At 39.3% G+C, this 13114-nt stretch overlaps 1 long non-coding RNA gene across 3 annotated transcripts in view; it reads right to left on the bottom strand.

Moving 5' to 3' along the window:
• Nucleotides 1-13114, bottom strand: part of LOC309826713 — a 91793-nt gene that overhangs the window by 60445 nt on the left and 18234 nt on the right. For 2 of the 3 annotated variants that reach the window (XR_014297128.1, XR_014297129.1), the window contains exons 2-3: nt 8561-8730; nt 272-403 (exon numbers count right to left, since the gene is read on the bottom strand). This is a non-coding gene — a long non-coding RNA (uncharacterized lncRNA). The remainder of the gene's footprint in view (nt 1-271; nt 404-8560; nt 8731-13114) is intronic. The other variant, XR_014297130.1, reaches the window with a different exon arrangement.

Raw genomic sequence — 13114 nt, 5'->3', positions numbered from 1 at the left:
GTTAGTTTCTAAATTAAGGATCAGGACATAATGAAACCTGATATAAGATTGATTTTATTAAAATTTGAAAGAGCCCTGTGATGCCCCTCTTTCTCTAGTGCCCTAATGCTATAGACTGGGTATTTGTGCCCCTTCCCAAATTCATATGTTAAACCCTAATGTGATGATATTAAAAGGAGTGATTTGGAGGGAGGTGATTAAGTCATGAGGGTGGAGCCCTCATAAATGGAATTAGTGTCCTTATATAAAAGGCCCCAGAGAGATCCCTTACCTCTTTCTCTGTGTGAGGATACAGCAAAAAAAGATGGCCATCTACAAACCAGGAAGTGAATGTCTTCCACGTCTGTCTCACCAGACAATGAATCTGCCGGAGCCTTGATCCTGGACTTCCCAGCCTCCAGAACTGTGAGAAATAAATGTTTGTTGTTTATAAGCCAACCACTTTCTGGTATTTTTGTCATAACAGCACAAATGAACTAAAACACCTGAACATGTGCTTATTTGCTTAATGGTTAATCTAGGGGTCTTTCTCTGTCTCTAACAATAGAAGATTTATCTAGATTAGTGTTTAATACTATTCATGTTATACTCTATTCTATGCACTGAAAGTTTGTCTTTCCCAAATTCATATGTTGAAGCCCTAATCCCCACTGTGATGATATTTGGAGGTAGGGCCTTTGGGAAGTAATTAGGTCATGAGGATGGAGCTCTCATGAATGAGATTAGTGCTCTTATAAAAAGAAACTTGAGAGAGATTATCTCTCTCTCTCTGCCATGAGAGGATACAGCAAAAAGGTGGCCATTGTAAACCAGGAAGAAGGCTCTCACCAAGAACTTGACCATGCTGACAAGTTGGACTTCCAGCCTCCAGAACCATGAGAAATACATGTTTGTTGCTTAAGCCACACAGTCTATGGTATTCTGTTCTAGCAGCCTGAACAGATAAAGACACTCTACCATACTAATATGAGAATGTAAAATCCAATCCTTCTTATGAACATCCATACTCTAAAATATATCTACACTTCTATAATTAAAATATTCAAGAAATTCATCTGGAGAAGGGTATTCAAGATCTAGCTTAGACATTGTGTAATTTATATATTGAGGGTTTTTCTTACTGTTCTATTGAAATATGCTCCACGATGCTTCCAGTTGGAAGAAATAGAAAAATCAACCAAGAGCATTTGACTCAAACACTAAAAAATTGACCAGCTGGCATTTACACAAAGTCCAGAGATGGGTCAGCCTCCAGGGTTGGTTGTTTGAGCAACTCACTTGTGTCATCAAGAACATAGGTTCTTTCTATCTCTTTGCTCTGTAACCACAGGGTTTGTATCATTCTACAACTGGTGACTGGTTCCCCTCTGGGTTGTAGGACAGCTGCTGGTTACAGTAAGGCCCGCTGACTTCTTTATTTACATCCAGCAGGTGAGAGAAATTGCCTCTCCCTAAGACAACAAATGGAAAGTCTTTATCTTCAGCCTTTGGGGGCCAGTTTACATCCCCTCACACAACGGTAGGGCTAGGTCCTTGAAGTAATCCCTGGCTTCCTGACCAGAGCCCATCAATGGAGCTCAGCTCACTTCCTCAAAGCTCACTGCTGCCACACAATGGGAAGGGAGAAGAAATGCTGAGGAAACAAGCATGCCATCCACTACAAAAGATCTGCTCAGGAAACACTCATGCTTTTGCTGAAGTGACACTTGATTGCATGTTCATTTGGGAGTTTGCTATACAAAAGGAATTACAGTGTTTCTTCCAATTAGAGTCGGAAGTAGATCCTGCAAAGGTCAAGTGCAGGTCAGAAATGCTGTTAGATTTCAGGCAATTTATAAAGTATCAAGGCTCGAATGTCAATAAATCGCCTAAACTGATTTTTTTCAACCTAATTGGAAAAACATGTCAGTTGTCAGATAAACCATTTAAAGCTAAAGGTGCAGCTAAGTATTAAGGGCAATGAATATATCCAAAGACATGCAAGACAGATTCTTTCAAACCATTCCCCTGACAATCTAAGGCTGCCTTATACCACAGCGTTGATTTATAACCACTAAGATATAACATCCATTAGAAAGCATCAATGCTCTTTATCTGTAGGAAGCTTATTTATCAGTGTGATAGCACCTACATATATAGAACACACTATTTTCTCTTTAAAATTTGTATGAAGTCATACATGCACATTGTAACAAAGCTCAATCAGCATCAATAAATAGTAAAAAACCAAATGTAAGTTTCTTTCTCACTTAATTTCCCCAGAGTGCCCTTCCCTAAAGGTTTATCAGTTTCTTGTATGTCCTTCCCCAGATAGTCTATATACGTGACAACATATACATCCTTTTAAAAAATATGAATGGGAACACATGCTACGTGCAGTTCTGTCCCCTGCCCAATTTCATTTAACGATATGTTCGTACGTATAGAGGGACCTAAATCTTGAATAGCTGCTTGAGTATACGCCATGGCTCTAAAGCAGAGGTGAGAGCAGCACTGAGCTCAGGTGAAGAACGGGGTAGGAAGGAGTCATCCAATGCTCGGGCAGGGAAGATGCAGTTACTAACAGGAGGTCTGGAGGAAAGCACCGCAGCACCTGAAGTGAGGGGGGAAACCTGCCAACAAGGGGCAAAAGTGATGCAGATAAAGGAGGCTGGGGTCTCACAAATTACCTGAGGTTGAGTTTTAGTCTTTCAACCAGTTAGAGACAAACCAAAGAATTTTACCATGCGTCTGAAGACAAAGAGTTCTTCACTCAATCAATCAAGATTTTTTTTTCTACTTGTGTACGTGGTTTTTGAATGGGCTATTTTTTTTTTTTTTTTTTTGCAGTACGAGGGCCTCTCACTGTTGTGGCCTCTCCCGTTGTGGAGCACAGGCTCCGGACGCGCAGGCTCAGCGGCCATGGCTCACGGGCCCAGCCGCTCCACAGCATGTGGGATCTTCCCCGACCGGGGCACGAACCCGTGCCCCCTGCATCGGCAGGCAGACTCTCAACCAGTGCGCCACCAGGGAAGCCCTGGGCTATTTTTTTTTTAATATCTGGGAAAAAACGTAATTCGAAAAGATACAGGGACTTCCCTGGTGGTGCAGTGGTTAAGATTCCGTGCTTCCAACGCAGGGGGTGCAGGTTTGATCCCTGGTCGGGGAACTAAGTTCCCGCATGCCGCGCGGTGTGGCCAAAAAAAAAGATACATGCACCCCAATGTTCACTGAATGGGCTATTTTTGAGTAAACGCCTTACATCCCAGGGTATTCCTTCAGCTGGAGTATCCCTGTATTTGAGATTCTCTAATTCACCACTAGATGGACCTATTTGATATTTTGTCTTCCAAGAAAGAAAATGGTTTTTTTATTCAGTGAGGTCTTCCTAGCAAGGATTTAGGCCACTGACCTTAACACAAGATTTATTTGAGCTTTTAAAAAAATAATTCATTCATACAAAATAATGAATAAACGGTACTCATACACTTAAGTGATGTTACTAAAAACAAATACCTCTACGTTAAACCTCCTGGCTTAAGAAATAAAACACAACCTAATAAATCTTTTAAGCCCACCATGCCCTCTCTCTGAGCTTCTCCCTCCCCTTTTCATCCATACGAAACCAGCATTCTGAATTATAAATTACTAGCTACTTTAAAAAAGTTTTATTACGTATCCCTAAATAATATAATATTTAATTTTTACAGGTCTTGAAACTTATATAAAGAATTCATATGTATTTTTTAACGTTTTTCTCACTCATCTATTTCTGAGATTCCCCCATCTTGATATGCATATTTCTAGTGCATTTTTTAAAACTGCTCTATGATATTGTGTGGTATAAATGGATTAAAATTCATTTACCCATTTTACTGATTTGGGACTTGCTTTTATTTTCATTCAGCGCTATGATTTTAAGATTCTCATTTTCATTCATGCAGCTAAAACTTAGATAGGTTAAACGTTCTTGCTGTGTAGTCTAATAATTCCAATATCAATCTTGGGAGTCTGACACTTTAGTTTCTTATATTTTTTTCTGCTGACTTTTGTTTATTTGGGCTTGTTTCTTCATGTGTTTTAGTAATTTTTTTTTTTTTAATTGTGAGTGCATGCTCCTTTGGTGGTAATTCTCTGAAAATAACGTTTTGTTTCTGTTTTCTCCTCCATGCTAATACATCTTTAATTAGCCAAAGAAGCTCTCTACTTCTCTCCTCTGGAAATCATCCCACCCATTGCTCTGTTGTCTTTGTCTCTGTCTTCAGCAATACTGAGGCAAGTACTCTTTCTTTGGTGCAGGGAAATGCATTGTTTGCTGTTTTCTCCAATGATGAATATGTTGGGAAAGCCTGATGGCAAAGCTATTGCCATTGGCTTCCTACACATGACTCAGGTCAAGAGTCAGGTTCTCTCTCTTTCTGTGTGTGTGTGTGTGTGTGTGTGTGTGTGTGTGTGTGTGTGTGTATGTGTGTGTGTTGGTGATACCATCAATCTGTCCCAGGTTAGCACTCCCCATCAATGTACATGGGTTAGCAGAACTTGATGAAATGGCTAATTGATTTGGCCAAGGTCCAAATCAATCCAGAAGATGTCCATCTGGATGGTGCCCACAAAGATCTTCCTCACTTCACAGAACTTATACTTGGCCTCCTCGGGCACAACCTGATGAACAACTTGGGTCACAGATCAGATGGAAATTCCCACCACTCTTGTCAATGTTGATGACACCCATGAAACTGGAAGGGTAGCTTATATCAGCGTGCAGCCTGCCCTCAATCTTAAGGAACCATGGTGTGCAGATCTTCTTTACTTTCTCTCCTGTACTGACACACTTGAGTCCCTTCCTCTGTAAAATGATGAGAGGGCCCAGGTGATGCGTGAACGGCAAAAACATCAGTTAGGATGTCCAGCATCGAGTGATTTGGAACAGCTGTGTACTTCAGGACCGTAGGTCATGACTATCCTAGGCATAGGAAGAGCTGAAATCAATGTTTCACATGAATTACACAGGGAAGATTTGACCCACTAGTGCCAGGCATCTGGTATTCAGACCATGTAGGTAGCATGAATTATGTCTCCAAATCAGCACGTGTGAGCTTACTTTCTTTTCTTTCTTTCTTTCTTTCTTTCTTCCTTCCTTCCTTCCTTCCTTTCTTTCTTTCTTTCTTTTTCTTTCTTCCTTCCTTCCTTCCTTCTTCCTTCCTTCCTTCCTTCCTTCCTTTCCTTCCTTCCTTCCTTCCTTCTTTCCTTCGTTCTTTCCTTCTTTCTCTCTTTCTTTCTCTTTTGATCTTTCTTTCCCTGCTTATCCTAGAGCCACATGCAAACAGACAAACCTCCCTTTGAAACATTATTTTCTACATCAACCCTTCTTAGAGTTCTGGCTTATGCTAGAATCTTGGATTCTACTTCCCACCCTTCTTTGGATCCAGACTTTGTCTCCTATTCATTAGAGGCCATTAAAAGCCGAGGCCTTCTCAGTTCAAGTCACAAGGGTAGTTGCTACCACCCTAACAATAACAACAAACCAGATAAGCTACAAAATCATAATTTTTTAAACCCATCAGAGATCTGAGGATAGAACTAAATCTAACCAAATGAAAATCTAGAAAGTAAAGAGGCCTTTCTTTAAGAGTAGAGACCTATAGGTGTTTTCATTCTAGCAGAGCAACTGCAAGAGGACAGAATACTTCATAGTAGGTGATAAAGAGAAACCAGCCATATTTTAATGAATTTATAAAGACCGCATGTGAGCTTCCATAATGCATTAGAATCCCAAGGAACCCGGCCACGGAAAGAGTATCACCTACCTGCCACTCTTTCCCACAGGCCTTCATCAAGGGCACATAGATAGTATGCTGAAGGCTGAAAGGAGAGCAAAAGAGCTTAGAGAGATCCCGTATAAGGTGCTCAGACCTCTTCCGAGTTGAGACAGTGGCCCATTGCAGAGAAGTAGCAAGGCAGAAAGAGGAGATGAGAAATCTCTCTGCAGCACTTGGGCTTTTACTGAGTGCAAAGCAGTAACTGCCAGACTGAAAGCAGGACAGTAGAGCATAGGGAGATCTCCTTGGGTACATAAAGGTAGGGATGGAACTGAAGGACAAAGAGATACTTCCAGTGACTTGAAAAGCTAGAATTCAGACTGTTAAGCAGAGAGAGACATCACTCATGGTTCAGAAAGCTGTAGATTAACAAAGAAACATCTGATGTCTCACTGGTGCTTATTTGGTGCTTCTACAGGGCCAGGGATTCTTAGCCTCCTGACAGAATCAGGGATGAGCGATTTTCTGGAGGAAATATCATTTATTTCAGCCGCTAATGCTCTTTTATACACTATGTCCAATGTACGCTGAAGACTATGAGACACACAAAGAAGCAAGGAAATGGACCCCATGATCATGGGAGGAAAGAAGCAGACTGGGAGATGAATCAGATATCGGAATTATGAGAGAGGGACTTTAAAATAACCACAAAAATGTGTTAGAGGACCTACTAGAAAAGCCGGAGAACTTTCACAAACATATGGGGAATGTCAGCAGAGAGATGGAAATGATAAAAACGGATCATGAGGAAGTGCTAGAAATGAAAAATATGCTATTATAAGTGAAGAATTTATTTGACGGAATCAGAAGCAGCCTGGACACCAAGGAAGAAAAAGATCTATAAAGTTAAAGAAATTATATAAACTGAAATGAAAAAATAAAAATGAGAGAAAATACAATAAAGTATCTGAGATCTGTGGGACACACAGATGTAATAATTAGAGTATGACAGGAAAAGGAGCGAGAATGGGGCCGAAGAAACCATTGAAGAGATAATGGCTGAGAATTTTCCAAAATTTTTTAAAGGTTTCGATTAGCAAACTCTGAGCATGTGTGTGCATGCGCGCGCACACACACACACACACACACACACACACACACACAACACCACACACCTAGGCACATCAGACTCAAACTGCCGAAAACCAAGATAAAGAGGAAATCTCAACAGCAGCCATTATATATTACATACAAGGAAACAACAAGAATGATTGCTGACTTCTTATTAGAAACAAGGTGGACCAGAGACAGTGAAAAGACAACTTTAAGCACTTGAAGAAGAAAAAGACAACCTAGAATTCTACATGCAGCAAAATATATCCTGCAAAAGCAAACGTAAAATAAAGACATTTTCAGATTGACCAAAGTGAAGCAATTTCATCTCCAGAAGAGCCGCACTACAAGAAATGCTAAAAGAGTTACTCAGGCTAAAGAGAAATGATGTGGAATGGAAATTTAGAGCTGAAGGAAGGAATGAAGAACACAAGAAAAGTATGTGGGTAAATAAAAAAAGACCGATTTCATTATGTTTAAGAGATAGACATACACTTATATCTAAACTGCTTTAAGAGACTATGGGCTACTTAAAGCAAAAACAATAACAATGTTTTGTGGTGTTTATAGCGTATGTAGAAGTAAAACACACGACAGAGCACAAAGGAAGAGGAGATAAATAGAACCATATTGTTGTAAGGTTCTTATACTGCTCACAAAGTAGTATAATACTATTTAAAAATAAACTATGGTAGGGCTTCCCTGGTGGTGCAGTGGTTGAGAGTCCGCCTGCCGATGCAGGGGACACGGGTTCATGCCCCGGTCCGGGAAGATCCCACATGCTGCGGAGCCATGGCTGCTGAGCCTGCATGTCCGGAGCCTGTGCTCCACAATGGGAGAGGCCACAACAGTGAGAGGCCCGTGTACCGCAAAAAAATAAAATAAAATAAACTATGGTAAGTCAAAGATGTATATTGTAATCTTTAAAACACCACTAAAAAAATTCCTCAAATAGGAATAGCTAGAGAAGGTAAAATGGAATTCCAGAGAATATTCAATTCATTTAAAACAGGGCAGAAAGGCCTGGACCAGCTTCGGAGCAATGAGTGGGTCAGTGGGTGATGAGTGGGGACTAGGTGCAGTGGCCAGGGGCTGGGGGTAGACAGCCTGCCCCTCACGCCCAAGATCCTCAACTTGTCACGAGGCAGCAGTGTGCTGGGGGACTGGTAGCACCAGGAGTGACTGTAACTGCAGAAGTTGAATATCCAGGACAAGCTGAGGCCCTTCATCAGGAAGAGGAGCCCCCAGAACATCTAGCTTTGAAGGCTTGCGTGTGGGAGAGTTGGAGAGCTGTAAGGAGCAGAGACTCCACTCTTAAAAGGCTAAAAACTCACATGCTCCGAGACCCAGTATGGAGGCAGTTATTTGAAAGATGCCTAGGTCAGACCCACTTGCTGATCTTGGAGAGCTTCCTGGAGAAAGAGGAGGCAGCTGGGACTCCCCGTGGGGACATAGATGCTGGAGGCAGACATTTCGGGGAGGTCACTCCACCACAAGGACCTTGGTGCTGGCAAGTGCCACTTTGGAGCCCTCCCTCTAGCCTTAGTGCCAGGGGATTCCCTACCCACCAGACAGCTGGCACCAGCACTGAGACACCCCCAGGCCGCACAGCCAGCCACCCCAAGACCTGGCCCTATCCACCCGCAGCTGGCAGGCTCCAAACCAGGCAGGGTTGGCAGCCAACTGGGCCAGGGACCAGCCTCACTTACCAGTGTGTTCATAGTAGTTGGCTCCACCACAACAGAAGGGCACACAGGGGGTGTTCCTAGAGCACATAGCTCAAGGGACCAGAAGGGTGTGTGCTGCTGGACCCCATAGGACATCTCCTGCATAAACCCACTTCTCCAAGATCAGGAAATGTAACCAATCTATGCAATACCTACAAATAAACACAGAGAATCAGGTGAAATGAGGCAACACAGGAATATGTTGCAAACAAACGAACCAGATAAAATCCCAGAAGAACTAAGCAAAGTGAAGATAAGCAATCTACCCAATAAAGAGTTCAGGATAATAATCATAAACATGTTCAACAAACCTGGGAGAAGAAAAGATGTACACAGTGAGAAGTTTTACAAAGACTTAGAAAATATAAACAAGAAGAACCAAACAGAGCTGAAGAGTACAATGACTGAAAAATTACACTAGAAGGAATCAATAGATTAGATGATACAGGGGAACAAATCAGTGAACTGGAAGACAGAGTAGTCGAAATTACCCAAGCGAAGCAGAAAAAAGAAGAAGAAATTGTTCTAAATGAGAATAGTTTAAGAGACTGCTATGACACCATCAAGCATACTAACATTCACATTACAGGGGTCCCAGAAGCAAAAGAGAGAGAGAAAGGGGCAGAGAATTTATTTGAAAAGATAAAAGCTGAAAACTTTCCTATCCTGGGAATGGAAACAGGCATCCAGGTCCAGGAAGCACAAAGAATTCCAAACAAGATCAATCCCAAAAGGAATGCACCAAGACACACTGTAATTAAAATTGCAAAACTTAAAGATCAAAAGAGAATCTTAAAAGCAGTAAGGGAAAAGCAACCAGTTACATACAAGGGAACTCCCATAAGACTATCACTGACTTTCAGTAGAAAGTTTCAGTAGAAACTCTGCAGGTCAGAAGGGAGTGACATGATATAATTAGAGTGATGAAAGGAAAAAACCTACAGCCAAGAATACTTGTCAAGGCTATCATTCAGATGAAGGAGAGATAAGAGTTTTACAGGCAAGCAAAAGCTGAGAGTCCAGCACCACTAAATTGGCTTTACAAGAAATGTTAAAGGGACTTCTCTAAGTGGACAAGAAAAGACTACAACTAGAAATATGAAATATGAACATTACAAAAGGAAAAATCTCATTGGTAAAGGCAAATATATGGTAAATGTAGTAGATGAGCCACTTTTAAAGTTTAAAGGTTAAAATAAAAATTAAAAGACAAAAGTAGTAAAATCATCTACAGCCACATTAAGTAGTTAAGATATACACAAAACAAAAAGATGTAAAACATGAAGTCAAAAACATTAAACTTGGGGGGGGGGGCGGAGAGTAAACATGCAGGGTTTTTCTTAATGCATTTGAATTTAAGAGATCAACTTAAAAAATTTTTCTTGTATATAAAACACATGGTAACCACAAACCAACATATAGTAGATACACACAAAAAAAGAAAGAGGAATCCAAACATAACACTAAAGACAGTCATCAGATCACAAGGGAAAAGAACATAAGAAGAAAAAAGGAATACAAAACAAACAGAAAACAGTTAACAAAATGGTAATAAGTACATACATATCAATAATTACTTTAAATGTAAATGGGCCAAATGCTCCAATCAAAACACAGAGTGACTGAATGGATACAAAAACAACACCCATATGTATGCTGCCTACAAGAAACTTGCTTGAGATGTACAGAAACACACATACTGAAAGTGGGGGGGATGGAAAAAGGTATCCATGCAAATGGAAACAAAATGAAAGCTGGGGTAGCAATACTTAGACAAAATAGACTTTCAAACAAAGACTATAATAAGTGACAAAGACATTACATAATGATAAAGGGATCAGTATATACAATTGTAAATATATATGCACCCAACCTAGGGATCACCTAAATACGTACAGCAAGTATTAACAAACATAAAGGGCGAAATTGACATAACACAATAAAGCCAGCATCACCTGTATACCAAAACCAGACAAAAGCACAACAAAAGAAGAAAATTTCAGGCCAATATCACCGATGAACACAGGTGCACAAATCCTCAACAAAATATTAGCAAACCAAATTCAATAATACATTAAAAGGGTCATTCACCATGATCAACTGGGATTTAACCCAGGGGTGCAAGTATGGTTCAATATTTGCAAATCAATCAATGTGATACACCACATTAACAAATTGAAAAATAAAAATCATATGATCATCTCAATAGAAAAAGCTTTTGACAAAATTCAATGTCCATTTATTATATTGATAAAACCTCTCAACAAAATGGGTATAGAGGGAACATACCTCAACACAGTAAAGACCATATATGACCATATATGACAAGCCCACAGCTGATATCAAATTCAACTGTCAAAAGCTAAAAGCTAAGATCAGGAAGAAGACAAGGATGCCCACTCTCACCACTTTTGTTCCAACATGGTATTGGAAGTCCTAGACTTTCAACCAGAAAAGGAGACAAAATTAGAGACATCAAATTAGAAAGGAAGAAGTAAAACCATCACTGTTTGCAGATGACAGGATACTATACATGAAAATCCTAAAGATGCCTCAAAAAATCTATTAAAAATAATAAATAAACTCAGGAAAGTTGCAGGATACAAAATTAACATACAGAAATCTGTTGCATTTCTATACACTAACAACAAACTATAAGGAAGAGATTTTTTTTTTAAATCTCATTTACATTGCATCAAAAAGGATAGAGTACCTAGGAATAAATCTAACCAAGGTGGTAAAAGACCTATACTTGGAAAACTATAAGACATTCATGAAAGAAACTGTAGATGACACAAATAGATGGAAAGATATACCGTGCTCATAGATTGGAAGAATTAATGTCAGTAAAATGACCATATTCCCCAAGGCAATGTACAGATTCAGTGTAATCCCTATCAAAATACCAATGGCATTTTTCACAGAACTAGAACAAATAATTCTAAAATTTGTATGGAAACACAAAAGACCCCAAATAATCTTGAGAAGGAAGAAAAAAGCTGCAAAGTATCATGCTCCCTGATGTCAAACTATATTAAAAAGCCAGAGTAATCAAAACAATATGGTACTGGCACAAAAACGGACACATAAATCAACGGAACAGAGTAAGAGAGCCAGAATTGAACCCACACTTATATGAGCAATTAATCTATGACAAAGGAGGCATCATACAATGGGGAAATGACAGCCTCTTCAATAAATAGTATTGGGAAAACTGAACAGCCACATGCAAAAAAAATCTAACTGGACTACTTTCACACACCAGATACAAAAATAAATTTTAAATGGATTAAGGACATAAATGTAAGACCTGAAACCATAAAACTTCTAGAGAAAACATAGGCAGTATGCTCTTGACATCAGTCTTAGAAACATTTTTTTTTTGATATGTCTCCTCAGGCAAGAGAAACAAACCCAAAAATAAACATTAAACTAAATGGGATTACATCAAACTAAAACTCTCCTGTACGGCAAAGAAAACCATTAACAAAATGAAAAGACAACCTACTGAATAGGAGAAATATTTGCAAATGATATATCCAATAAGGGGTTAATATCCAAAATATGTAAAGAACTTATACAACTCAACAACGTAAAAAAAAAACCTGATTTTAAAACGGGCAGAGGAGTTGAAGAGACATTTTCCCAAAGAAGACATACAGATGGTCAACAGGCACATGAAAAGGTGTTCAACATCACTAATTATGAGGGACATGCAAATTAAAACCACAATGAGATATAACCTCCACATGTTAGAATGGCTATTATCAAAAAGGTAAGAAATAACAAATGGCGACAAGGATGTGGAGAAAAGGGAACCCAACTACACTGTTGGTGGGAATGTAAATTGGTACAGCCACTATGGAGAACAGTATGGAGGTTCCTCAAAAAATTAAAAATGGAACTAACTACTGTATGATCCAGCTATCCCATTTATGGGTATTTATCCAAAAAATATGAAAACACTAATTAGAAAAGATATATGCACCCCTATGTTCAGCACAGCATTATTAACAAGAGCCAAAATATGGAAAAAACCTAAGGGCCCATCAGTGGATGAATAGATAAAAAAAGATGTGGTATATATGTACAATGGAATGCTACTCAGCCATAAAAAAAGATGAAATCTTACCATTTGGACAACAAAAATGAACCTCAAGGTATTATGCTAAGAGAAATAAGTCAGACAGAGAAAGACAAATACTGCATGATTTCTTTTATATGTAGAATCTAAAAAACAAACAAAGAAAAAAAACCAAAATAAATTAACAAACTAAACCAAGCAAAAGCAAATACATAGATACAGACGACACAGTAGTGGTCACCAGAGAGGACGGGGCAAAATGGGCAAAGGGGATCAAATGTATGGTGATGAATGAAAACTAAATTTTGGGTGGTGAGCACGCTGTAGGGTACACAGAAGTAGAAATATAATGTTGTACACATGAAACATATAATGTTATAAGCCAATGTTACCTAAATAAACAATAATTTTTTAAAAAAGAAGTAAAATGACAAGATTAGGGCTTTAAAATC

Source organism: Grampus griseus (assembly GCF_964374135.1).
Source record: "Grampus griseus genome assembly, chromosome: 8".
NCBI classification, from domain to species: domain Eukaryota; kingdom Metazoa; phylum Chordata; class Mammalia; order Artiodactyla; family Delphinidae; genus Grampus; species Grampus griseus.
Note: the sequence above shows the minus strand (reverse complement) of the source record. Positions and strands in the feature narration are given on the sequence as shown.